A 25,502-nucleotide genomic window follows, 5' to 3' on the forward strand; every position below is an offset into this window, starting at 1 on the left:
TCCTCGATACCCGGCATAAAGGGGAAAATACCATTCGGCACCTTTGTAGTATTACCGCCTCTTACGTGTCATTCAAATACATTTTTCGATCTCTAGTGTAATTACGAGATCCTGCTCACATATCTTTGACTAACTACTTTCAGTCTGTTACAAATGGAATATGGTGACTGAGATAGTCTCCACAAAGCTTTCTCTGGGGGGCCTATACCCTAAGGAGATGAAATGACATCATATGAAGTGAGAGTCAAATTCCTTTATGCCACTTGACATTACTTTTTTTGGTAGTTACTGTAAGCATGCTATTTTAGCTGAAGTGATTGAATGTTTGGGAGCCTAAAGTAAATTGTTAGGGAGTTTTCAGTCTCTTAAAAACTGGCTAACGCTTGTTGTTAAATCCTTTGTGGGCTGGGTTTATTAAAACTGCTGTGTGAGTCATGCCATAGCTCACATTTCAAGCTTTAGAGAGGCTAAAGAGAGAAGGGAGAAGAAGAAAGAGAGTAAAAGGAGAAAGGCTAAGCCACAACTACTTTTCCCTCCACCCCAGAGACGTGAGGTGAGGTCGGTGGCTGGGTAGGCACTGGCTATTATCAAAGCCAGATTTACTCACAAATAAACCTTGATAAAGCCCAAGTTCCCCATACAACAGATAGCTCTAACAACCATAATGATATTAGCTATTAAATTAAATTGACCCCAAAAAATAAACAAATCTAAATACCAATGTAGCCAAGCTACACAAGCGATAGCCTCCAATGGCAGAATATTTCATTTCATCTGACAAAATGACACACTGCTCAACTCAGCTCAGCTATAAACTGATGTAGTTTCCACAGTTACAACCAATAGGTGGCACTAAAATGCATTTCAACCCGAATAGTTTACAACGTAAACTCCATAGCCTTTCACAATGGATTTACAATTCTTCCAATGCACCACACGCAAACACACACACACATTTAAATATTATTACACACACTTATAAAATAACTGTTTCTAACGAAATTTCCATATCAACATTAAACCTTTTTTGAAAAGGAAATTCTATCTTGAAAAATCAAATGCATCAAAGGTATGTTTTCTATTCTCATGTTCATTCAACAGTATGCATTTAGGCATGTCTTTACTTGTAAATGAAGTCCATTGGTCTGTCCTTCAGGGTGAACCTCTTGGTCACAGCGTTGTAGATGTCACAGCAGAACCCCCATGTCCATTACTTTTTTCTGCATGGACACAGCAGGCCCACAGTCATCCACAAGGTTCCATTTTCACACTGACACAAAAAGTCACACACACACAAACAGTAGCTGATAGCACAATTCTCCCACGCAGCACACAGGTAGGCAGCTCCGTCCATTACGGCATCCAGACGGTTCTTCCCGCGTGAGCATGCAGCCACGCACCTCGAATTGTTGTAGTTAGTCACATCAATCTTATAGAAGCCAAGGCTCGGGCCCTCATTGAATGGCGGGAGAAGCCCCTTCCCATTACGTCCACGAAGCAAAAGTAAATGTCCAAGATGTGTAAAAGTCTGAGTAAAAAGTGATTTGTTAATGATGTTTCAGACAAGTTGACAGTCCAGTATTCTCTGTTTGCCTGCCCGACAGCTAGCAGCGAGGGAGATAGCGGTTGCCTGTCATGAATAAAGTCACTTCTTGAAGAGGTCTTGTATGTAAGTAAGCATTTCACAGTTAGTCCACACATGTTGCTTACGAAGCATGTGATGAATAACATTTCATTTTATTTGCTGCCTCTGTCTGGTTTTAAGTTTCATTATAGTTGACGTTCCATTCTTCAAACCCTCCAAACAGTGCAGAAAATGTTTGAGGTACAGTATAGTGTCCATTTGTCAGGTTGTTTTTGCTAGCTAGCTTTGTTCACTTGAAGGGATGTGAGTGCCAAATTATGTAGACACGCCCAAAGGTGTATAGTTTACCCACACAAAATGTTTAGGCAACACGCATGCACAAAATATGAAATCGGCTCAATGCAACAAATGAAGCTACTTCAAGCTAGGAAAAGCATTAACAATGACTGTTAGGAACGGTAGGAACGGCCACACACATCAACGATTTAAATGAATGGAAAGGAAGGCATGATTACGCATAATAAAAAATGTATTTGTCTTTTCATAACTGTTTTTAATGAGTTTATCGCTTGGTAAGCACTGCCTACTCTGACTGCATGTCCCGAGCCACCTATCACAGGGAGACCTTAGGATGAGAGGGCTAGCACAGCCAATCGGAAACTTTGTAGCCAGATTTATGAGTGAGGGCTTCCATCCAGGTGTTCTTTGTTCATCCCAGTCTTTATCTGGCTTCAGACTGTCTGCCATGTACTGTAACTCAGCTAAGTGTTTCTAGTGTGGGCCGGGTAGTGCCACCACTCCGAGGAGAGCTGATGTCTGCCCTGCTCTGCTCTGGTTCTGACAGGGGGGCCACTGAGTGTTGGTGAGTCAGAGATCTCTCTCTGTCTCGCTCTCTCTCGCTCTTTGCAACAGATAGGCCCATCCCTCATGGTAAGAGGCAGTCCTCCTGGCCAGGCCACAACACACAGGCACAAAGACAGGTGCTGCTCAATAAAACAGCCACATCACATACCTGCTTGACTCACTATGCAAAGATAAAAGGGCATTTGTCAATGAAGAACAGGAAGAATAGGCGTTTGTGTCTGATCCTCTTAAAGTCAGTAGCTGCAGGGTTCCCTGTATATGCAGGTATAGATAAAAAAAGACTTACTATAACACTGTCAAGCTTCAGATGAAATGCATAAGCAATATATGCAGAAGATAATTAAGCCCCCCCACACATCTTTCACAGAGACACAGGAATAACAGATCCACAGAGCATCTAATATATTTAATGCACTGCTAGACATGACCACTGAATACTGCATATTGTATCTATCCCTCCCTCTGTCCCTCCCTCCTTCTTTCCTTCTGTCTCTCTTGTTTTTGTCATGTCTCTCTTGTTTTTGACTCAGGTTGGTTTGTTCTGTTGTTCAAGAGATATAGAACATGTCCTGTGTTTGATTCCAGACCTTTTGACCACCTGGGGAGAGGCTGGGGTATTACAGTGGGCTGTGGCTCTATAGGTGTCTTGTCAGAACTGGAGATGCAGCTTCAACACTTTTAATTGGACCCATCCAGGCCCTCTACTGTCTGTACCAAGAGCATTGACTGACTCTGTCTACTGACTCTGTCAAAGATCACTGAGGCACAGTATCGATACTGACAGTTAACAAGCAGGGAAACCATAGGCCCGTATGTCTTATGGCTCGACTAGTTAATGTAGAGGAGGCACAGCTCCCTTTATCCTTCAAACTACAATGACTTGACTTCTGTAGTGTGTTTTACACCAGAGCATATCGGACCAGCTCCAACCGAACAGTGATCCAAAAACTCCTCACAAATAAACAGCGTCTGAGGTTGAGACTCTTTATGAGGTATCTCCTTTCTCAATGAAAGTAGTATTGCTTTTATATTGACTTGCTTTAACATTGCAGTTCTTTCATCTTACTTGATGAATAATGTTTTGCACTTTAGCACAGAGTGGAAATGTATAATTCCAGCTTAGTATGCATGCCATTTATTATAAACTTGTGCCACATATCCAGTGCGCTGACTGGCATTCTCATGTCTCACAGCAGGCATGGGGAGAGATTGCTCTGCCTAATAGGCCCATGCAGGCTGGGTGAGGCATGCTACAGTAGGCTGGGAGGCTGCTGGGAGTTTTAATGTGTGGACTGACAGCCCTAATACATCTTGAATGTTTAAGGAAAGCTTTTGCACAGGGTCACCGTTCTCTGCTGCTGTTGCCTCCTGTTTGCCATATTGGTCATGACCTCCTGTTTGTCTTTAAATGGCATTGGAGTCAACGTTAATCAGTCTCTGGTCCAGTGCCTCCTGTTTCTAATCTTACTCTAGTTATTAGGACTTGTCAACATTTGCATGATTAGTGACTCTCTGTTGTCCTGTGTGTCAAACGACTTGCTTAGCAACAGTATATGAGCATATGCTCAACTTCTCTGGGCTCCATAAATTAGCATGCACTCTTCCTAACACTCTTCCTAGCAATGACCAGTGTTTATTTGTAAAAAAAAATATGTGTATACAGGCTATAAGATATGTTAGTTACTGTTAGCTAGCAGGTTATGGAATCAGATGAACTATTGACAAAGGGGTATTTCTATGGGGACCTGATATAAGATTGATTGTAGATGTTGCTTTGAAAGACCAATAAGGATGGATTGTCTTCAATGCATCGCAGTATGGCATCCCATAAACAAAGTATTTTATAGTGTTCACTTATAATGTTAATTGTATATCTATGTTATTAGGTCTACTATGTATAATATTCCTGACCAGAACACTAAGCAGCTACCAAGGTTACGGCACTGCAGTTCACAACCCCCAGGGGTCCCTGGTCTCTCCAGAACCACATCACTGTACAGTTCTGTATGTTCATGAGAGAATCAAACTTTTATTCTTAGAATTTTTATATAAAATGTTATTTTTCTCCCCAATTTCATGGTATCCAATTGGTAGTGCTGCTTCTTGACACAATGCCCACTTAACCCAGAAGCACCAGTGCATCGGAGGAAACACCGTATACCTGGCAACCGTGTCAGCGTGCACTGCGCCCAGCCTGCCACAGGAGTCGCTAGTGCGCAATAGGACAAGGACATCCCTGCCAGCCAAACCCTCCCTTAACCCAGACGATGCTGGGCCAATTGTGCACCGCCCCATGGGTCTCCCGGTCACGGCCAGCTGCAACAGAGCCTGGACTCGAACCCAGAATCTCTAGTGGCACAGCTTCACTGTGATGCAGAGCCTTAGACCACTGATCCACTCGGGAGGCCACGAGAATGGAACTTTTACAAGGATGAACAAATGTTGTTAGAGACAGAAAGGAAAAGGCCGTGAGAGAGGGAGGGAGAGATGGGAACCTTTTTTTGTATGATAAACCTTCCTAACACTGATTTGTTTAATACATGAGAGAGAGAGAGAGAGAGAGAGAGAGAGAGAGAGAGAGAGAGAGAGAGAGAGAGAGAGAGAGATATAGAGAGAGAGATAGAGAGACAGAGAGAGAGAGAGAGAGAGAGAGAGAGAGAGAGATAGAGAGAGGGAGAGAGAGAGAGAGAGAGAGAGAGAGAGAGAGATAATGACTAATGCTGATGGAGTTACTGCCTTCGTTACACAAGTGCGTCCACATGTCCTCTCTGGCGCATTAGCTCTGCATATTTCATGCTCCTTATTACTATTTCATATGTTTCCTTTTATGCTCTCTCCCCTCCACTTATTCTGTCTCTTCTCATATTCTCACTGCAGACTAAGGATAGAGAAGACTACAATTCCTGTATTTTCTTGTGACCCAGACTGGACCTCTTTGTTTACTAGACAGGGGTTTTTATGCTCCTTTGCCGAATTCAACCAAACCCCATTATAGGGGAGAGATCTCTGTGCTGACCCCAGCTCCCCTCTGATAGTTGGGCTTGTTGGACTGAGAAAGGGCCCTGGTGACATAGTGTTTCAGCACCACAGATGTGGACAGCTCCTGCCAACATAATAATCATTCAGAGCGGTCTCTCAGTGGTCCTCACTCGTCTTCTTGGTTCCCTCTCTACTCGGCCTGCCTGTTTGTGAAGGTCCTTTACGTCTATGCGGGCTACTGTACATAGGTCACAGGAGGTTGGTGGCACCTTAATTGGGGAAGATGGGGTTGTGGTAATGACTGGAGCGGAATAAGTGGGATGGTACCAAATACATCAAACACATGGTTTCCATGTGTTGAATGCCATTCCATTCGCTCCATTCCAGCCATTATGAGCCATCCTCCCCTCAGCAGCCTCCACTGATTTAGGTGACCACCTGCATATTGCCTCTCAACTGGCCACCTAGTTAGTAATCATTCCATTTTACAAGGATAAACAAACAGTTATTTGCATGAGTTCTGAGCATGCTTAGATCTGTATGACTGCAGCAGACTCAATGCTATCCCTCCTAGCAAGGCGTCTGCTTTATAGGTTAACTACCTTCAGTCTGTTGGAGCACTTTTGCTGAGACTGGCATAGTGATTTCCATAATCAAACAAATACAAAGAGATTCAGTGATGGTGACACTCAGTCACAGCTTCAGAAATACCTTCAGGCTACAGATGTAGGATCTTAACTTAACTTGAGCCAGTTTGCTACAGCAGGAAATTAGAAACTTCATAAGCCTTTTTAAACCTCAAATACACTACACGTTTTAATGTCCTGTATAACACACCTGCGACAGGATGATCAAATTAAGATCCTACATCTGTACTGTTTTTCGGTATGTCCATTTATTTTGGTCTCATTTCTTATTCTCCATTTTCTCCTACCCCCCGTCCCTATACATTCGGACTCTGTTCCCTGTGTGCAGGAGAAAAAGCTGTTGAGATGAGGATGGTGGGTAGGGAGAGCTGAGCAGAATACTGAAGCATGTTTTCGCAGTGCGCACTAGGTACAGAGGAGGATCCACCTGCACCTCTATGGAAATAATAATAATAAGAAGAAATCAGCCAGTAAGAGATGTGAGAAAAGCCTACAGTCTAAATGTTCTATTACCACACACAGTGAAGGCACATTGGATATTTATCGTGTCTTCTTTAGTTGTCTTAATTTAGCTCATTTTTCAAAGACAAACACCTCATTCAGAAAGATGAGACTGCAGGTAATGGATAATCCTCCACTGTTGATCAGGTACAAGCAGGTCTACACACACACACACACACACACACACACACACACACACACACACACACACCGCGCGCGCAAACACACGCACACACACACAAACACACATACACACACGCAAACACACATACACACACGCAAACAAACACGTGCTCCCTGCAGCGTCGTGGGAGGGAGGGACTTGAAGAAAGAATGTGTAGCTGTGTACGTTGTTTACTGTAGTTGAAAAGGATTCTATTTTACAAAGTGTGAACAGAAAAAAAAGTATATTCTTCATTCTTATCCATTAGTGAAAAACCCACACAAACCCATTCACATTCACATCCACTACATATGCACAAACACACACACTTTTACACTCATCATATACTGCTGCTACTCTGTTCTTTATTTTACTCTTCTTGTTATCGATCCTGATTCTTAGTCACTTTACCCTGCCTTCATGTACATATCTACCTCAAATACCTTATTATTATCTATCCTGATGCCTAGTCACTTTACCCTGCCTTTATGTACATATCTACCTCAAATACCTTATTATTATCTATCCTGATGCCTAGTCACTTTACCCTGCCTTTATGTACATATCTACCTCAAATACTTTATTATTATCTATCCTGATGCCTAGTCACTTTACCCTGCCTTCATGTACATATCTACCTCAAATACCTTATTATTATCTATCCTGATGTCTAGTCACTTTACCCTGCCATCATGTACATATCTACCTCAAATACCTTATTATTATCTATCCTGATGTCTAGTCACTTTACCCTGCCTTCATGTACATATCTACCTCAAATACCTTATTATTATCTATCCTGATGCCTAGTCACTTTACCCTGCCTTCATGTACATATCTACCTCAAATACCTCGTACCTCTGCACATTGATCTGGTATTGGTTCTCCCAGTATATACTAAGCAAACATTAAACTCTGCATTGTTGGGAAGGGCTCGTAAGCAAGCATTTTATGGTCAAATCTACAGCAGTTGTATACGACACGTATGAATAAAAATATGTGGATTCGGTCATTTTAAAATGTTTCTGTGATTTTGAATCATGGACCCGGATAACGGGAAGATACTCTAAAGACAGCTGTTATTCACTGAGACGATTTGTTTCTGCTGCTGACATCTATACACTGCAAGGCACATCTCATTACCGCAAGGCACATCTCATTACTCTCTGCTGTCAATCCAAGTGGCTCCAACGCATCTGTCTGGTGAACTGGACTCCAGCCGATGACATCATGTTGATGAATGTTTCACTTTTTGTAACATCTAATGCTTGTTCAATGATGCATGCCTTGGCTTGTAGGTGTGTCAACGTTGATTTGTAGAGTGAAGTACCATGTCGTCAATGACTACAGCTTCAGCCCAGTGTGGTACTGCTTATGGTAATAAAGGATGAGGCTGTGGGTGAGGTTGTTTATTTCACCCATTGGGCCTTTATTTGGCTGTCTGTCAACCAAACCAGTGGTGAGCAAAACACAAGAATCTCAATGGTTTGTTTCACTGTGTTTTCAATATGATTCCACTTCAATAGAGTTGGACAGGAGAGGCACATATGAATGCATGCATGGCAGTCTCTTGTAGAGGGCCTAATCTCTCCCAGACAGACAGAGAGACAGAGGCGGTAGACTCTCTCTTAGACCAGCACATGGCCAGACACACTCTCAATGGTAGAGGGAAAAAACAGCTGCTTCACAGCTGCTTCAAGTCCACTTCCACAGACAGACAGATATTGATAACACTTCTATTGTATTGACATTCTGAAGAGATTACTGCCCTCTGTCTTATGTTATGGATATTGTTTCTATTTCTTGTCTTTCTTTCCCCTAAACCTATCTGGTTGAATGGTCAGAGACCATTGGATATCCCCTGACCTCTTGTATGTAAAATGGCTGACATTCATGTGTAGTTCCAATATGATGGACAGCCAGAGAGGCAAGATTAATAGCACTCTTTAAATGAGAATTGATTTTCCTAGCAGCTCCTCAAAATGTAATCAGCACAGTGAAAAATAATAACCATTTCATTTTTTGACAGAAAGCAGAGGGCCAGATGGGCGACACATCTTAGTTTAGATTGCATTTTTAATCATATTCTGATATATGGTGTCTTTCAAGTTTCTGTTATGAAGTCTTCGTTCCTTGACTTTTTATAAAATTGACATGGAAACAGGCTTATGTGTTCTTCACAACATATTAGTTCAGGTGATTATACAGTAATGCTTTTTAATTGCAAAGATGATCAACTTCCAGGTGTGTCACCGTGCTGCTGTGACAACGTCTGTAACTGTTGAAATCAAGACTCATTACAACCCTTTAACATTTGTGACACTTCATACCTGAGCCGTTCCACGAAAATAGTCCTTTTTCTATCCCTTCGATATTATAAGTACAAATTGTGCACCATTATTAACAGTTTAAAAGCCTGTTATATTTAAATGAAGTGCCCTTCAATATAACCAATTGGAGAATTCAATAAATTCCCTCTGACTTCTAGGAAGATTTTAACCCACTTAAAAAATGTTTGGTCCATGTTTTGACCATCACTGTAAAGCCGTAGTTATTTTGTTGCTTTGATAAAGTCATTTCTAAAGATTATTATTTATTTCATGTAATTAGTGATTCATTTTTTACATTATTTATTTCACCTTTATTTAACCAGGTAGGCCAGTTGAGAACAATTTCTCATTTACTACTGCGACCTGGCCAAGATGAAGCAAAGCATTTACATCTGTCCCTCAATTTATGGGCAACCCTGTTAAGTGAACTGAACTCTCATTTTAATATGGTGAAACTATTCCTTTAAAAACATAATTTTTTCAAAAGAAACATTGAAAATCTAAAAGTCAAATCATAGTGTAGGTGAGCTGGTTCTACTCTTTTTGGCCATTTTCTGGTGTTTTGTGGAGGAAAAGTGACCGGGTCGAGCATAACACGTCAACCCTGTTCTATTTTTTTTGCGAAGCTTGCATTCAATTGTCACTCCCTGTTGCACATAACAAGCTTCCATTACCCTTGTAACAAGGGAATTTATGGATGATTTAAGATGAGGTTGTGTACCCTGTTACGGTCAACCCTGTTACTTTATTTGGCACTTAATAGGCACTTACTATAGTCTCTTTTAAACATCTTTAGATGGGAAAACATGTTTTTCGTGAAGCTGATTATGTGCTCTTTATGACAGAATGTTAAAAATAGGGGAAATCAAACATTCAGTAGGCTGTGACTTTTGCCAACATTCATCAACAAGATAACTTGCTACTGGTGATGCAATAGATGGACACTTGCTTGTCTGCTAGTAAGCATGCTTGTTACATAATATATACACTGAGTGTACAAATCATTAGGAACACTTTCCTAATATTGAGTTGCACCCCCTTTTGCCCTCAGAACAGCCTCAATTCGTCGGGGCATGGACTCTACAAGGACTCAAAACCGTTCCACAGTAATGCTGGCCCATGTTGACTCCAATGCTTCCCACAGTTGAGTCAAGTTTACTGGATGTCCTTTGAGTGGTGGACCATTTCTGATACCCACAGGAAACTGTTGAGCATGAAAACCCCAGTAGCGTTGCAGTTCTGGACACACTCAAATCGGTGCACCTGGCACCTACTACCATACCCTGTTCAAAGGCACTTAAATATTTTGTCTCACCCCCTGAATGGCACACATACACAATCCATGTCTCAAAGAATAAAAATCATTCTTTAACCTCTTCTCCCCCTCATCTACACTGATTGAAGTGGATTTAACAAGTGACATCAATAAGGGATCATAGCTTTCACATGGATTCACCTTGTCAGTTTATGTCAAGGAAAGAGCAGGTGTTCCTAATGTTTTGTAAACTCAGTGTACATCATGCGTATCATATGTATACTTTATTTATATGAGAAGAAACAGTGTATTGATGTTGCAGGTGTCTTTTCCCCAGTCATGGTGAGATGATGGGAGAGGCTGAGGAACTGAGTGGTTGACTGTCATTCCTCCTGTTTTCGTACAGATGTTGACAGTCAGACTGTTGAAACAGGTCAGACACAGTGGGATAGATCTCATTGAAAAACTTGACTAGCTATTCTGGCAGGCGGCATATCCAACAGTCTATTCCAGTCACACCATACACGCCTTCCCATCTCACCTCACAGGGTTCCCAGCCCATGTCCACAGTTATTACAAGTATAGGAGCAAACTTGTGGACACCTAAAAAGTAACATACTGCTCTGTTATGGACATGTTTGTTTTTGAGATACCTTTGAGCACCCCACACTCCTGCTGAATAGTCCAGAACAGGACACACGCATGTCTGATACAGTTGGGAATACGTAGCATAACCAATGTCTTTCAGTGTTTTTGTTTTTCCTGTAACTCCCCCAAGAGCTCTACTCGCTGAGTCGGCCAGGGCAGATGCGCCATATAGAAAGGTAATATGTTCATTAGTAAAGAGACGCAAATATTTATAATTGGTAGAAACTCAAGAATGTTTTCACCCCAAAAAACCTGAAAAACACTTCTCTTTGTACCTGGTTTTCTACAATGCATTATCTGGTTCTGTCTGGTTGATCTGTCTGGTTGATCTGTCTGGTTGATCATGAGTCTCCATCTTTTACACCAATTGACTGCACACAATAACATGTTCTGCAGGTCATGTTCAGTTTCTGCCATCAAAATAATATAATCAGCATATAAAAGGATACTTACCATATTTACAAAATCAAAAGCTTTCTGGAAACCTATGAAACATGCAAAAGTATGCTTCTCTTCGTGTAATCTATTTTTGATTATAAACTGGGTGGTTCTAGTCCTAAATGCTGATTGGCTGACAGTCGTGGTATATCAGATCGTATACCACGGGTATGACAAAACACGTATTTTTACTGCTCTAATTACATTGGTAAACAGTTTATAATAGCAATAAGGCAACTCGGTGGTTTGTGATATATAGCCAATATACCACGGCTAAGGGCTGTGTCCAGGCACTCCCTGTTGCGTCGTGCATAAAAACAACCCTTAGCCGTGGTATATTGGCCATATACCACCCCCCCCGGGCCTTATTGCTTAATTATTGAACAGACCGAGAAGATATGATCTATACAGGCTCTGGATTTACGAAAATGGTTTTTGAAAACCATTTTGTTTTTCCACCAGAATGTTTTGATCCTCCAAAAAGGTAATTAGCCTATTGTTGAGGATGGATGAATATAATTTATGAACCGTACTTAATAAACTTATGCCTCTATAGTTCATGGGCACACTCTGGTAATTTTTTGAAGATTTGGGAATGGGATTCGCTATAGACTTATACCAAGTGGATGGCGGTATACGGTACTCAAAACAAATTTGGGGAAAATCATATAGGACGTCAATTAATTTAGGGGATTTTAAAACTTCATTTGGCTTCAATGCCAAACGCTTTCCCATTTTTTGCAGCGTCAATCACCTTAACTTCTGCCACAGACAGCTCCTCATTTGAGTACAGGTGACATATATAAGAGACTCCTAACAATGTATTTCCCATTTTAGTTCTCTGGGAACATATGACTTTATAAAATTCTTCCTCAAAATATGCCACATTTTTATTACCTGATAACAAACCAGCAAACCCCTTCTCCCACTACTTAAGTACCAGTGTAATATCAGTGTTCAGCCCCCCTGCTCTTCCCTGACTTCTATTGGAATTTTCTTATGGTCTTAGCTTGTTTATTTGTCTCCAAAACCGTTGAGGATTTCTTGTCTGTATCTCCTCAAGGTGTAGTAACTGCCTTCTCTGATCTCTCTGTTTGAGTAGGCGCAGTCTTTTATCAAACGCATTAAGTTTTTTCTTAAATTCCTTCCTAAAATGTTCTCTTGTATTCCTATCTTTACACTGTAAAAAAAGAAGTACTCAGCCTTGCGCATTACATTTACATTTACATTTAAGTCATTTAGCAGACGCTCTTATCCAGAGCGACTTACAAATTGGTGCATTCACCTTATAATATCCAGTGGAACAAGCACTTTACAATAGTGCATCTAAATCTTTAAGGGGAGGTTAGAAGGATTACTTTATCCTATCCCAGGTATTCCTTAAAGAGGCATTACAGACCATAGATCCCTTAACTCATCATTCCAATAAGGCTTGTTCGGCTTGTCAATTTTCCTGGACTTAATCACATAGTTTTTCCCCATTTCAGAATATATGATATCACAAATTGTTTCATACCACATATCAAATGTTGTTTCTTGGCATATTTGCAGAGATTTGATGAGTTCCACAAGAGCTCTATATTCCATTTCAGAACATAGAAAATAATTTGGCACATTTATTTTCTTACATTTAGGCCTTTACAGGGTATTTATATTTTCCCCCGAGTGATGCACAGTAATACCTGGTTGAGAAAGTTCATGGCCAATAGAAAAGAGAATAAATAAAAGAGAATGATCAGGAAATCTACTTTTTCTCCAATTAAGTCAAACATCCACATTCTTCAACCATCTGTGTAGGAGATAACACCTTCAATTCCAAAACAAGTTTCTAGACAGTCGTGGAGGTTAACTATATAGTCCACCACAGCTTTTCCTTAACCAGATATGGATGTAAAGTTATCGCTTAAGGGGCATATCCTTCCATAAATTAAACACATTTTAGAGTAGAATTATATCATTGTATTTCTATGGTCTGTCCTATATGGACCCATGCTCCAGATTCGGACCAGTGGTCTGGCCATCAATGCAGGCCAAAATGAGCAGTGAGGGAGTGAGACAGTCAGAGACAGAGATGAACAAAAGCTGCACAGGAGGGTTGAGTGATCCACTTTCCTACTGGGAAGACTAATGCCCCAACCCTTAGGTCAAAGAGGGTGGTAGATGCTGTAATTTTACTAAAATGAAAAGGAGTCTCCGCACACTCAGGATCAATGCACAATTTAACATTTATTAGGCTGTGCTTTCCATTGTCAGACCTTCATCACAGCAATACTGATACTGAATCAGAACAATATTGATACTGTATTTTAGCTTCAGTCAACGAGCCAGGGTGCTACATACTGTATTTTAGCTTCAGTCAAACAGCCAGGGTGCTACATACTGTATTTTAGCTTCAGTCAAAGAGCCAGGGTGCTACATACTGTATTTTAGCTTCAGTCAAAGAGCCAGGGTGCTACATACTGTATTTTAGCCAGCTCCATCCTCCAACATACTGACTCTGTTGAACAGAGGATAGAGGGCATTCAGTACACCACAGAGTATAATAAGTAAAAGTCCTATTCGTTCAGTACACCACAGAGTATAATAAGTAAAAGTCCTATTCATTCAGTACACCACAGAGTATAATAAGTAAAAGTCCTATTCGTTCAGTACACCACAGAGTATAATAAGTAAAAGTCCTATTAATTCAGTACACCACAGAGTATAATAAGTAAAAGTCCTATTCATTCAGTACACCCACAGAGTATAATAAGTAAAAGTCCTATTCATTCAGTACACCACAGAGTATAATAAGTAAAAGTCCTATTCATTCAGTACACTACAGAATATAATAAGTAAAAGTCCTATTCATTCAGTACACCACAGAGTATATTAAGTAAAAGTCCTATTCATTGTCCCGATGTGGATCATCTGGTTACCATGCTACAGCCTCTGAAATACCATTGCAATAATATAGTATGTGATTAACCTGTGTGACTGTGTTTAAAACGGCTAAAATGCACATTTTACTCATAAAAAGCCCATCTGTAGGCCTACCATTTCTGTATGACACTCTCCAGAGCAGATAAAAGCTGTAATTTCCTCTGAATGTCCCGTGTACAGTCAGACCAAATAGATAGAATGTCTGGGGTTGTATGGACTAGCTGTGAAAAGGCCTCGCTGGTTCTCTGGAAAGTGCCACTTATGTACCAATTTGAGGATATCAATGGAAATAGTTTGGGGCCTTTGGTGAGAGACAGTGCCCTGTAGAGAGCCTTCAGGTGCTCTAGTTCACACTTGACTCCTTACACCTTGTGGGAAATAGCTGTTGGATTAAACACATACAGATGCATCTGTGTCAGAAATAGGCTTTAGCACTGTTAGTAACAGCTGTTGAGTTGAGAGAAAATGTATTACATGTATTTTTTAAACAAAATGCCAGTAAAATGCTTGAGTAGTGTGGTTCCTTTGGTGGAGGAGACATCAAAGCAGTGCTGTTTGTACCCCAAGCAGTATCACACTGAGACAGAAGACCATCTCATTTATGCATTTATACTTTAGTCATTTAGCATACGCTATTATCCACAGTGACTTACATTCAGTGCATTCATCTTAAGCTCACTGGGTGAGAGAACCACAAATCACAGTCGTAGTAAGTACATTCTTCCTCAATAAAGTAGCTATCGGCGATCTCTGTCATGTTAACAGGTTACTATGGCTGAAACAGACTGCAGTTGTTTATTTTGGGTCTGTGAGCCCCCACCTTCCCCCACCAAGGTCTGCTGACAATAACCTGTTATAGCGTGGATGTATGTTCAACGTAAATAGGTACGCTGTACAAAGGCTTGAAAACCATTCTCTCCCGGCTGTGTGTTCTCCTCTGTTTCTCTCCTGCTAATGTTATTGTTTAGGGGGCATGCATAGCTGTGGTAGCATTGAATTAATGTCTGGCCTTTGCAGTCAATTGCTAGTCGATGGCAGTAATTACATTCAGAAGTCACAGTGAGTGGGTTTTACTGGCTCACTCCAGTCCTCCTTTTTTAATGGCCATGTTATCCTGATCACGTTGTCTAGGGCCATTCTGCACAATGCAACCCCTGTTCCGTTGTGGGCTTTTCAAGCGATAATGAGTATACCTGGCTGTGGGCCTTATCACACTGTAGAAAATACATTCGCTACCTATTTCAATATAATGGAATGTTTTTTACTAGATTGTCTGCAGATTCTCAACTATCCAGACAATGGTGTCTGTCATTTTTGCTAAAACTGAGGACACTGGGTTTGTGTTGTGAAAAAGACAGAGAGCATCAGGTCATTAATTGGGGTCATTACTTTCACAGGTTCCAGGTAAGGTGGTGAAGAAACATTGCTGTGCTTAATTCATGTGGCAATGGTTATAATGCATCCATCTTTTTTTCTGTTTTCTGCTCAGATTCCTATTGTTCCTCATTGTATTTTTTTATTGAAGAGCATGGAGCATCTAATCAGAGTCCGTTGAATTAAAGAGACGGGAGGGAGCTGTCTTAATGATGAAGGTTTCTCACGATTAGTACGGCGTGAGAACATGTTGATGCTTTTGCCTTAAAAAGCACCTCACACTCAAGTCACACATTTGTAACTATGTTGCAAAGAACAAATGTGATGTGTTGGCTAGTACACCTGAACATCAAAATACATCTATACTAGAATATACAATGAAAATGTGCTGTACTAGTCCTCTGTGTTGACATTGAGAATAAAGACTTACATATTACTTTTCAAAAGCATGAATTACAAATGGATAAGTAGTTAGTTTTGTTTAAAAGCTCTCTTTCCGTGATAGTGTAGACCTACAAATAGCAGTTGAAGGGAAATTGTAAGCTTGGGGTTTGTGATATCGTCATAATAGGTAGGCAATAAAAGTGCTCAGTGTGAGAAGCTCCGATACTTGACTTGAATTTATTCTGGTGTAAGATGTCCTGGAACTGATGTCTGAGTAATATCTGCTCAGGCACTGTTCTCTAACCTCTGCTACCATATGCAGTAATTTCTTGAGACAAACTGTTGTTAGTACACTCTTTGAAAAAAAGGTGCTATCTAGAACCTAAAATGGTTCTTCGGCTTTCCCCATAGGAGAACCCTTTGAATAACCCTTTTTTGTTCCATGTAGAACCCTTTTACTTCCAGGTAGACCCCTTTTGTGTTCCGTGAAGAACCCTTTCTACAGAGGTTCTACATGGAACTAAGAGTGTATGTCACGGTTGTCGAAAGGAGAAGACCAAAGTGCAGCGTGTGTGTCATTCCACATTTTATTTACTCTGTGAAACTATGCAATACACAAATAAACTGAAATGACAAAACAACAAACCGTGACGCAGAGGTGAAACATACACTGACTCAAAATTAATCTCCCACAAACCCAGGTGGAAAAAACCCCTACTTAAGTATGATCTCCAATTAGAGACAACGAGGACCAGCTGCCTCTAATTGGAGATCATCCCAAACAAACCAACATAGAAATACAAAAACTAGAACCTAACATAGAAATAGAAAACATATAATAAACCCCCCTGTCACGCCCTGACCTACTCTACCATAGAAAATAACAGCTTACCATGGTCAGGACGTGACAGTGTAGCTAATTGTTCAATCAACTGTTGTGACAAAAACCAAATAATATGCTAATATCAGCTGTATTATTCTCTGGAAAACATTCTCTAAACGATTTCACATGTAATATGTAATAATATATAAATAATATGTATAAAAGGCTTCAAAGCAGAGCACATGCTTTCAATTTTAATAGGACAGATCAGAAACAACTTTACTTCAAGTAATCAGTGTGATGTTTTATTTGTGCTTCCCATGACTGTGTTTTTGTATTTTAATTGTATTCAAAAAGTATTAAGACCCCTTGACTTTTTCCACATTTTATTACGTTACAGCCTTATTCTAAAATTGATTTATAATGATGTACGCTGAGTCGGGAAGCCTGTTCCGGGAGTGAATACATTTAATAAATAAACGAGCATGAACAAAACAAGAAACACTAACAACGCACCGACATAAAGCAGATACAGAAACAATAACGCCTAGAGAAGGAACCAAAGGGAGTGACATATATAGGGAAGGTAATCAGGGAGGTGATGGAGTCTGATGAAGCGCTGGTGCGCGTAATGATGGTGACAGGTGTGCGCCATCATGAGCAGCCTGGTGACCTAGAACGCCAGAGAGGGAGTATACTTGACAGTACCCCCTCCCTGGCGTGAAGCTCCAGCCGCAGGGCGCCGACCAAGGGGATGATCTCGTGGATCAGGTGCAGGCCAGTCGCCTCCGCTGAGGCGCGGAAACCTGACGAACGTGAGAGCCTGACGAGCCGGCTGAGGCGTGAGAGCCTGGCGAGCCGGCTGAGGACTCCCCGGTAGCTCCGGAACTGACACCTGGACCCGACATACCTTCCAACACAAAAACAAAAAAAACACTCCATGATGCTTCCCTTAGGTGAGGCATTATTCTGTAACGATGTACACTGAGAGTCAGGAAGCAAGTTCAGGGACTGAATACATTTAATAAATAAACGAACATGAACAAAACAAGAAACACTAACAGCGCACCGACATGAAGCAGATACAGAAGCAATAACGCCTAGAGAAGGAACCAAAGGGAGTGACATATATAGGGAAGGTAATCAGGAAGGTGATGGAGTCTGGTGAGCCTGATTACGTGATTAACATTTTTATCTTGTCTGATGACATGATTAAATAGTTTTTTCCCCTCATCAAACGATACACAATACCCCATAATGACAAAGCCTAAACAGGTTTTTAGATATTTTTGCAATTTTTTATACGGAAATATTATATTTACAAAAGTATTCAGACCCTTTACTCTGTACTTTGTTGAAGCACCTTTGGCAGTGATTACAGCCTTGAGTCTTCTTGAGTATGACGCTACAAGCTTGACAAACCTTTATTTGGGGAGTTTATCCCATTCTCTGCTGATCCTCTCTGTCAGGTTGGATGGGGAGCGTTGCTGCACAGCTATTTTCAGGTCTCTCCAGAGATATTTGATCGGGTTCAAGTCCGGGCTCTGGCTGGGCCACTCGAGGACATTCAGAGACTTGTCCCGAAGCCACTGCTGCATTGTCTTGGCTGTGTGCTTAGGGTCGTTGTCCTGTTGGTAGGTGAACCTTCACCCCAGTCTGAGGTACTGAACGCTCTGGAGCAGGTTTTCATCAAGGATCTCTCTGTACTTTGCGCCGTTCATCTTTACCTCGATCCTGACTAGTCTCACAGTCCCTGCCGCTGAAAAACATCCCCACAGCATGATGCTGCCACCACCGTGCTTCACCGTAGGGATGGTGCCAGGTTTCCTCCAGACGTGACACTTGGCATTCAGGGCAATCAGAGTTCAATCTTTTTTCATCAGACCAGAGGATCTTGTTTCTCATGGTCTGAGAGTCTTTAGGTGAATTTGGGCAAACTCCAAGAGGGCTGTCATATGCCTTTTACTGAGGAGTGGCTTCCGTCTGGCTACTCTACCATAAAGGCCTGATTTGTGGAGTGCTGCAGAGATGGTTGTCCCTCTGGAAGGTTCTCCCATCTCCACAGAGCTGTCAGAGTGGCCATCGGGTTCTTGGTCACCTCCCTGACCAAGGCCCTTCTCCCCTGATTGCTCAGTTTGGCCGGGTGGCCAGCTCTTCCATTTAAGAATGATGGAGGCCACTGTGTTCTTGGGGACCTTCAATGCTGCAGAAATGTTTTGGTACCATTCCCCAGATCTGTGCCTCGACATCAACCCTGTCTCGGAGCTCTACGGACAAATCCTTCAACTTCAACTTCATGGCTTGGTTTTTGCTCTGACATGCACTGTCAACTGTGGGACCTTATATAGACAGGTGTGTGCCTTTCCAAATCATGTCCAATCAATTGAATTTACCACAGGTGGACTCCAATCAAGTTGTATAAACATCTCAAGGATGATCAATGGAAACAGGATGCACCTGAGCTCAATTTCGAGTCTCATAGCAAAGGGTCTGAATACATATGTAAATAAGGTTATTATATTTTTACAAACCTAGTTTTGCTTTGTCATTATGGGGTATTGTGTGTAGATTGCTGAGGTTTTTTATTTATTTAATCAATTTTAGAATAAGGCTGTAATGTAACAACATGTGGAAAAGTCAAGGGGTCTGAATACTTTCCGAAGGCACCGTGTATATATATAAACTCAGCAAAAAAAGAAACATCTTCTCACTGTCAACTGCATTTATTTTCAGCAAACTTAACATGTGTAAATATTTGTATGAACATAACAAGATTCAACAACTGAGACATAAACTGAACAAGTTCCACAGACATGTGACTAACAGAAATGGAATAATGTGTCCCTGAACAAAGGGGGGGGGTCATAATCAAAAGTAACAGTCAGTATCTGGTGTGGCCACCAGCTGCATTAAGTACTGCAGTGCATCTCCTCCTCATGGACTGCACCATATTTGCCAGTTCTTGCTGTGAGATGTTACCCCATTCTTCCACCAAGGCACCTGCAAGTTCCCAGACATTTCTTGGGGGAATGGCCCTAGCCCTCACCCGCCGATCCAACAGGTCCCAGACGTTCTCACTGGGACTGAGATCTGGGCTCTTCGCTGGCCATGGCAGAACACTGACATTCCTGTCTTGCAGGAAATTACGCACAGAACGAGCAGTATGGCTGGTGGCATTGTCATGCTGGAGGGTCATGTCAGGGTGAGCCTGCAGGAAGGGTACCACATGAGGGAGGAGGATGTCTTCCCTGTAACGCACAGCGTTGAAATTGCCTGCAATGACAACAAGCTCAGTCCGATGATGCTGTGACACACTGCCCCAAACCATGACGAACCCTCCAAATCGATCCCGCTCCAGAATACAGGTCTCGGTGTAACGCTCATTCCTTTGACAATAAACTCGAATCCAACCATCACCCCTGGTGAGACAAAACCGCGACTTGTCAGTGAAGAACACTTTTTGCCAGTCCTGTCTGGTCCAGCGACGGTGGGTTTGTGCCCATAGGCGATGTTGTTGCCGGTGATGTCTGGTGAGGACCTGCCTTCAAACCCTCAGTCCAGTCTCTCTCAGCCTATTGCGGACAGTCTGAGCACTGAAGGAGGGATTGTGCGTTCCTGGTATAACTCGGGCAGTTGTAGTTGCCATTCTGTACCTGTCCCGCAGGTGTGATGTTTGGATGTACCGATCCTGTGCAGATGTTGTCACACATGATCAGCTAGTGTCTTAACGACCGTTCCACAGGTGCATATTCATTAATTGTTTATGGTTCATTGAACAAGCATGGGAAACAGTGTTTAAACCCTTTACAATGAAGATCTGTGAAGTTATTTGGATTTTTACGAATTATCTTTGAAAGACAGGGTCCTGAAAAAGGGACATTTATTTTTTTGTTGAGCTTATATATATCTATATATCTATATATATATATATATACACTGCTCAAAAAAATAAAGGGAACACTTAAACTACACAATGTAACTCCAAGTCAATCACACTTCTGTGAAATCAAACTGTCCACTTAGGAAGCAACACTGATTGACAATAAATTTCACATGCTGTTGTGCAAATGGAATAGACAACAGGTGGAAATTATAGGCAATTAGCAAGAAAGCAGGTTCACACTGAGCACGTGACAGACGTGACAGAGTCTGGAGACGCCGTGGAGAACGTTCTGCTGCCTGCAACATCCTCCAGCATGACCGGTTTGGCGGTGGGTCAGTCATGGTGTGGGGTGGCATTTCTTTGGGGGGCCGCACAGCCCTCCATGTGCTCGCCAGAGGTAGCCTGACTGCCATTAGGTACCGAGATGAGATCCTCAGACCCCTTGTGAGACCATATGCTGGTGCGGTTGGCCCTGGGTTCCTCCTAATGCAAGACAATGCTAGACCTCATGTGGCTGGAGTGTGTCAGCAGTTCCTGCAAGAGGAAGGCATTGATGCTATGGACTGGCCCGCCCGTTCCCCAGACCTGAATCCAATTGAGCACATCTGGGACATCATGTCTCGCTCCATCCACCAACGCCACGTTGCACCACAGACTGTCCAGGAGTTGGCGGATGCTTTAGTCCAGGTCTGGGAGGAGATCCCTCAGGAGACCATCCGCCACCTCATCAGGAGCATGCCCAGGCGTTGTAGGGAGGTCATACAGGCACGTGGAGGCCACACACACTACTAAGCCTCATTTTGACTTGTTTTAAGGACATTACATCAAAGTTGGATCAGCCTGTAGTGTGGTTTTCCACTTTAATTTTGAGTGTGACTCCAAATCCAGACCTCCATGGGTTGATAAATTGGATTTCCATTGATTATTTTTGTGTGATTTTGTTGTCAGCACATTCAACTATGTAAAGAAAAAAGTATTTAATAAGATTATTTCTTTCATTCAGATCTAGGATGTGTTGTTTAAGTGTTCCCTTTATTTTTTTGAGTAGTATATATATATATATATATATATATATATATATATATATATATATATATATATTTACCAGTCAAACGTTTGGACACACCTACTCAATCAAGGGTTTTGTTTAATTTGACTATTTTCTACATTGTAAAATTATGAAGTATGAAGGTACGACCCAGATGCAGAAACGGGAGACAAAGGGCTGTGAGACATTGGTTTGACTCTGAACACATGAAAGGTGGGATGTACATGAAGGGTGTTGGGGCAACAGACGATGAACAGCAGAGGGGCTAATGATCTTGGAGAAGGGGAACGGGCCGATAAACCCGGGGGGAGAGTTTGCGGGATTCTACCCAGAGAGGCAGATCCCTGGTGGATAGCCATACCTTCTGCCCGGGACAAGACCGGGGAGCCGGGGTCCGATGGCGATCCGCTTGTCGTTGATACCTGGAGGTGGTCTTGAGGAGGGCCGACCAGGCGCTCCTCCAGGTACGGCAACAGCGGCGGACAAACATCTGGGCAGAAGGTATACCAACCTACTTTTCCTGCTCAGGGAAGAGCGGGGGCTGATACCCCAGTGAACACTGAAACGGTGATAGGCCCGTGGCAGAGCAGGAAAGGGTGTTGTGGGTGTATTCCACTCACACCAGCTGCTGGCTCAGGTGGTGGTCTCGGGCTCCGGGGTGGTAGCCGTGGGGTTATAGCGGCGAGACAGGGCATCCGTCTTGACATTCTTGGACCCTGGCCGGTAGGAGAGGGAAAAGTTGAACCGGGTAAACAGCATGGCCCATCTCGCCTGCCTGGAGTTGAGGCGCTTGGCAGTGTGGAGATACTACAGCTTAAAGTGGTCGGCTCACACAATGAACGGATGTTTCACCCCTTCGAGCCAGTGCCTCCATTCCTCCAATGCCATCTTCACAGCGAGAAGCTCCTGATTCCCCACATCGTAATTCCTCTCTGTGGCAGTGAGGCATTGGGAGAAGAAGGCGCAGGGATGCAGTTTAAGGTCCAGGTCAGAACATTGGAACAGAACAGCCCCCACGCCAACATCCGAAACATCGGCCTACACCACGATCAGACGGGAAGGGTCCAGATGAACCAGGATCGAAGCAGTGGTGAAATGGTGTTTAAGGTCCCAGAATGCCCGGTCCGTGGCCATGGACCACATGAACGGAACCTTGGAGGAGGTGAGAGCAGACAGGGGAGGCCAGGGTGCTGTAACCCCGGATCAAGCGGCAATAAAAGATGGCGAATCCCAGAAAGCATTGCAGCTGCACCGTGGACGTAGTCTGAGGCCAATCCACCACCGCTTTCACCTTCTCGGGATCCATCTTGATGCTCCCAGCAGAGATGATGTAGACCAGAAAGGGAACGGTGGAGCGATGGAACTCACACTTTTCCACCTTAATGAGCAACTGGTTCTCCAGAAGGCGCCGGACATGGAGCACGTGTTCTTGGGGGGAGTGGGAGAAGACGAGGATGTCAATGTAGTGAAGACTAACCAGTTCAGCATGTCACGGAGAACGTCATTCACCAGAGCCTGGAACATGGCAGGGCCTTTGGTGAAGCCAAAGGCCATGACCAGATATTCGTTGTGGCCGCTGGCCATGTTGAAGGCAGTCTTCCATTTGTCCCCCTCTTGTATCCGCACCAGGTGGTAGGAGTTACGTAGATCCAACTTGGCGAACACAGAAGGTCAATCCCGCGGTCATAGGGGTTGTGAGGCGGAAGGGAAGTGGCCCGGGACTTGCTGAACACCTCCCAGAGATCCTGGTACTCCGCGGGAATGGCGGAGAGATCCGGAACCACCTCCGAGAACCCAGGAAGATGTCCCGGGGCAGGTTGCGCCGACTTCAGACAGTAGGGGTGGCAGAACGGACTCCAGCCCATGATGGCACCCATAGACCAGTTGATGAGTGGGTTGTCGCTGGAGCCAGGAGAATCCCAAAACCATGGGGATCTGGGGGGACTTGATGAGCTGGAACTGAATGGTCTCTCTGTGGTTCCCTGACATGCGTAGGTTGATGGGAGTGGTGTTATGGGTGACCCGACCTATAGAGCGCCTGTCCAACGCTCTAACATCCACAGGAATGGAGGGGAGCTGAGTGGGGATGTTCAGCTTGGAAGCCAGTGTGGCATTCCAAAAAGCTCTGATCGGCACCAGAGTCAATGAGGACCCGGAAAGATTTGGACTGGATTCCCCACAGCAGAATGACATGAAAAGGGGTGCGAGTAAGGGAAGATGAAAAGTTCCCCATATGGCCCACCAGAGCACTCGCTTCTACCGGTGAGCCTGGTTTTTTACAGGGCACGAGGACACAAAATGACCAAAGTCACGCAATACAGACAGCTCCTTGTGCTGATCCGGTGTTGCTGTTCTGCTGGCAACACCCCAGCCCTGCCTAGTTGCATAGGCTTGGGAAACAGTGCCTTGGCCCTCCTCGGTGATTCTCGAGGAAGGTTGGGAAATCTCAGGTGCTCTTGGCCACGGGACCGTTGGGGACTTCCGGGATGACTCAGAGTGAAATCGAATTTCCTCTCTATCCGTCATTCCCACAATCACCCATCGATGCGGATGGTCAAAGCGATGAGGGAGTCAAAATCTGTAGGTAACTCCCGAGCCCAAGCTCGTCCTTAACCTCCTCCAAGGTGCCATGCAGGAACATGTCGAACAGCGCTTCCGGGTTCCACGCACTCTCTGCTGCCAACGTACGGAAATCCACCGCATAGTCGGCCACAGTGCAGACGTCCTGCCGGAGCTGGATTAGCTTCCGGGCAGCTTCTTTCCCGGAGAACGGGGCATCAAAGACCTTACTCACCTCTCGCATGAACCCCTCCAGGCTTGCGCATATGGCTGGCTGCTGTTCCCATATGGCGGTAGCCCAGGTGAGAACCCTTCCAGACATCAGCGTGATGATGTAGGCTATTTGGAGCGATCTGAGGGGAAAGAGAAGGGCTGAAGCTCGAAAATGAGGTCACCCTGAGCTAGAAACGCCCGACAGGTGCTCGGCTCTCCATTAAAGCGTTCCGGAGGAGGTAACTGGGGCTCCCAGGAAGGTGGAGTGGCCAGTGGGGGCGGCGCTGCTAACCACCGAGTTGCTGGGGGGCGGTGGGGTTACCACCGTGGCAGGCTGCCCCCAGACGGCCCGCGGAATTGCTCCAGCAGCATGTCCAATGCCCAGTCATGGCGCTCAGCCAATGTTTGGACCCCCTCCATCAGCCCACGAAGCAATTCCTTGTGCCTACCAATGGAGACTCCTTGGGAGGAGATGGCATTGCGCAGCTGGTCCGGTTCTGCTGGGTTAGTCATGGCCAGTTCGTACTATCAGGTATGAAGGTAAGAGCCAGATGCAGACCACGTCGTATAAACAATAGTTTAATATTCCAACAGGGGCAGGCAATAGACAGGTCAAGGCAGGCAGGGGTCAGTAAACCAGAGGTGAGGCAACGGTACTGGGCGGCAGGCAGGCTCAGGGTCAGGGGCAGGCAGAGTGGTCAGGCAGGCGGGCTCAGAGACAGGACAGGCAAGGGTCAAAACCAGGAGGGCGAGAAAAGAGAGACTGGAAAAAGCAGAAGCTGAGACACAAAACCCTGGTTGACTTGAACAAACAAGACAAAATGGCAACAGACAAACAGAGAACACAGGTATAAATACACAGGGGATAATGGGGAAGATGGGCGAC

The 25,502-nt window shown here is 43.6% G+C and overlaps 1 protein-coding gene across 5 annotated transcripts in view; it reads left to right on the forward strand.

The window, feature by feature from the left end:
* The window catches only part of nrxn2a (neurexin 2a), a 402,746-nt gene that overhangs the window by 303,541 nt on the left and 73,703 nt on the right, over nt 1–25,502 (forward strand). The window lies entirely within an intron of this gene.

This window comes from Salmo salar, chromosome ssa11, assembly GCF_905237065.1.
Source record: "Salmo salar chromosome ssa11, Ssal_v3.1, whole genome shotgun sequence".
Taxonomy (NCBI): domain Eukaryota; kingdom Metazoa; phylum Chordata; class Actinopteri; order Salmoniformes; family Salmonidae; genus Salmo; species Salmo salar.